This window comes from Elephantulus edwardii, unplaced genomic scaffold, assembly GCF_000299155.1.
Source record: "Elephantulus edwardii isolate Elephantulus edwardi_28Jun2011 unplaced genomic scaffold, EleEdw1.0 scaffold00221, whole genome shotgun sequence".
NCBI classification, from domain to species: domain Eukaryota; kingdom Metazoa; phylum Chordata; class Mammalia; order Macroscelidea; family Macroscelididae; genus Elephantulus; species Elephantulus edwardii.
In genome coordinates, this window is record NW_006399971.1 from 673,220 (window position 1) to 676,770 (window position 3,551).

The window sequence follows — 3,551 nt, forward strand, 5'->3', positions numbered from 1 at the left end:
CTTGCTTGTTCCTGTTCTGATATTTCGATGGTGCACATGTTATTTCTCTTGATGGTGTTCCACATTATTCTTAGGTTTTCTTCTTGTTCCTTACTTTTTGGTTCTGCATTTTGCTCTAGCAGATCATTACTGACAATCCTGTTTTCTATTTCATTGATTCTGTGTTTCATCTCTTCAACTCTGTTCATATGTCCCTCTGTCATGTTGACAGCATCTGAAACATTGGACCTTATATTTTGGATCATGATTTGTTGCTTTTCCAGAGCCTCTAATGACTCGTTTGTTTTATCTGCATTGTTTTGGATTGTGTGTTTTTTTTTTAACTCTTCCCCCTTTTTTTTTTCTCTCTTGCAGTGTCTTGTAATTCTTCAAGTTTGTCTTTCACCCATTGAAAATGTTCAATCATTGTTCTTTTTAATTATGTGTCAGAAAGTTTCATCAGACTCTCTGGCTTCAGGAGATCTATTGATACTATGTCACTTTTGGTGGGTGCCATCTTGCTTTGCCCTTGTGTAGCTTTTGAGATAGCCTGCTTCTTTTGTGACAATGCTTTGATAGAGTTTTTCATGCCTGAGGCTATGATAGATTCTTGATCTGAAGTCACTGAGAAGAGGTGGGTGGAGTGTAGAAGCAGGTGGGGTGGAGCTTTGAGGCAGGTGCTAGGCATAGAGTCAGTTGCTGGGAATGGAGTTAGGCACTGGGCAGCGGGTGCCAAGCTTGAAGGCAGCCACCAGGGCCAGGTACTGGTAAGGGGCCTGGGTTTTGGAACCCATCTTGGATGTGTGAGATGGAGGTGTCTGGCATGTGTGCAGATCTACTCCAGGCAGGGGCATGCAGAATCTCTCCCTGATTGAGCATGCATGGGCACCTTACTCGAATTTCAGTTCACTGAGTATACATGGGCAGAGAATAATGCTCTCCAATATCTCTCAAATTATGTAGTATTTTTCAAAATTATTACTCATGAGTGCTGCATAATATTACATTGTGTGAATATACCATATTTTCTCAATCCATTGTGTTGTAGTTGAACATTTGAGTTCTTTTCATGCTCTTGTGAGGATGAATAATGCTGCTGTGAACATTGGTGTACAAATCTCCATTTGTGTCTCAGGTCTAAATTCCTTGGGGTATATTCCTAGTAGTGGAATAGCTGGGTCATAAGGAGTTTCTTTGTTCAACTTTTCAAGGAAATGCTAGACTGCCTTTCAGAGTGGTCGTGTTATTTTACAATCCCACCAGCAGCATATGAGAGTTCCCACCTCTCTGTGCCCTCTCCAAAATTTACTGCTTGTGGTTCTTATGAACTTTTTCAATTGGAAATCAATCAAACATGCAACCAAGAAACAAGAATGAAACATGACTAGAATGCAAAAATAGGGAACAGGGAAGAAGGATCAGTAGTCAGAAAGCATGGCCATGATGACAGAAGCTGGAGAAAGATGATAACATTTTATAGAATAAATTATTTACTCATTTCATTGCAAATACCTTTTTATAAGAAATATAAATGGTGATTATACACATAGATTTCATGTAATGAAGAATCACATACAAGAATCAGATATATTACATCTGTGGGGATGCAAATGTCTTTTTCTGAAAAGTCTTTTCATGTCTTTTGCCCTTTTTTGTAATTAGTTATCAGTCTATTTCTTGTAGAGGCCCTGTAAGTTTCTGTAAACTTTTGTTACAAGACCTTTGTGTAAGATAGTATTGCCACATTTTATTCCCAGACAGTAGAGTTTCTTTTCACTCTACTGGAAAAAACTTTTTGTAGTTATTATTGTTGTTATTGTTGTTATGTGCTGTCGAGTTGCTTGTGACTCATAGCAACCCTATGTACATCAGCCCTAAACCCTTCTCTATTGTGTGCCAATCTTATTGTCTCTGATACATCTACTCCCATTACCCCAGTCACTGAATCAATCCATCTTATGAAGGTCCTCCTCTCTTGTACTGTCCCTCCACCTGTCCAAGCATGATGCCCCTCTCCAGAGACCGATTTCTCCTTGCAACATATCCAAAGTATGTCACACGAAGCCTCAGAATCCTTGCCTCCAAGGAGCAGCCTGGTTTCACCCTCTCCAGGCTGAACCTGTTCTCCTGGCAGAACATGGTATATTCAATACTCTTCTCCAGCACCACACCTCAAAGACATCTATTCTCTTTCTATCATCTCCCGTAATTGTCCAGCTTTCTGACACATAGCAGGAATCTAATCTTTAGAAAGTTCTATTCATCAATTTAACCCTCTCCTGATTGTTCATTTCTGGCTGTAATTTTCAGCTTCTTCAAACCATAGGCAAAGCCTTCTAAGCTCTGTCCCATTTTATCTCTTATGATCTTTTAAGATTTTTGCTTTATTCCCAGATTTCTGATTCATTTTGAGTTAATTTTTGTGTATGGTGTGAGATGTGTATCCTGTTTCAGCTTTCTACAGGTAGCAGTCCACTTTTCCCTTTACCATTTGTTGAAAATGTTGTCATTTCTCCATTTAATAGGTTTTATTTATTTGTCAGATATCAGTTGACCATAGATCAATGGGTCCCTTTTTGAATTCTCAATTCCGTTCCATTCATCTGTGTACCTTTCATTGTACCAGTACCATCCTATTTTGGTTATTACAGCTGTGTAGTAGGTTTTGAGATCAGGGAGTGCTATGCCTCCCACTCCATTTTTGTTTTTCAGAAGTATTTTTTTTTATTCAAGGTCTCTTTACTTTCAAGATAAAATTAAAAATTGCCTTTTTTTATCTCCTTGAAAAATGATTTTGGTATCTGTATTGGGATAGTATTAAACATGTATATTGGTTTTGGTAGGACTGTCATTTTCACTACATTGAATCTTCCTATCTAGGAACAGGAAACATTTTTCCATTCATTTAAATCTTTTTATTGTGTCTCACAAAAGTGTTCTGCAGTTTTCTTTTTAAAAGTCTTTTGTGTCTCTTGTTAGGTTTATTCCTAAGTATCTCAATTTGTGATTGACTATTTTAAATGGTATTGCTTTCTTGGTTTCCTTCTCTGTTTTCTTTGTTATTGTAGCAGAATCCCACTGACTTTTGTATATTGATCTTGTATCTTGCCACCTGAATAAATCTGTTCACTAGTTCTAATAGTTGTGTGGGTTTGGGGGTGTTTGTTTGTTTGTTTCTATGCATGTTTGTTTGTTTGTTTTATTAAGTCCTTGAAGTTTTTGTTAACGATGTCATATCCATATATGGTTATAGTTTAACCACCTTTCTGTCAAAGATTTTGAAGCTCCATCTCACATACTTCATACATGTGGCCAGGAGGGACCAGTGTCTGGAGAAGGGCATCATGCTTAGAAGGGTGAAGGAGAGCACAGAAGATAAAAACTCCAGGTGAAATAGATTGAACTGGGGTAATGGAGATAGGTGTTTCAGAGACAGTGATAATGGCTCAGGATAGAGCAGAATTTAGAGCTATTGTACATAAGGTCACTATCAGTCTCAGGTGTTTCTCTTGCACATAACAATAATATATCTCCTTATATTTTATAGCACAAACTTATGAAAAGTAATAATT

At 37.7% G+C, this 3,551-nt stretch overlaps 1 pseudogene; it reads right to left on the bottom strand.

The window, feature by feature from the left end:
- Positions 1-671: 671 nt before the first annotated feature.
- The window catches only part of LOC102854634, an 11,551-nt pseudogene continuing 8,671 nt past the window's right edge, over positions 672-3,551 (bottom strand).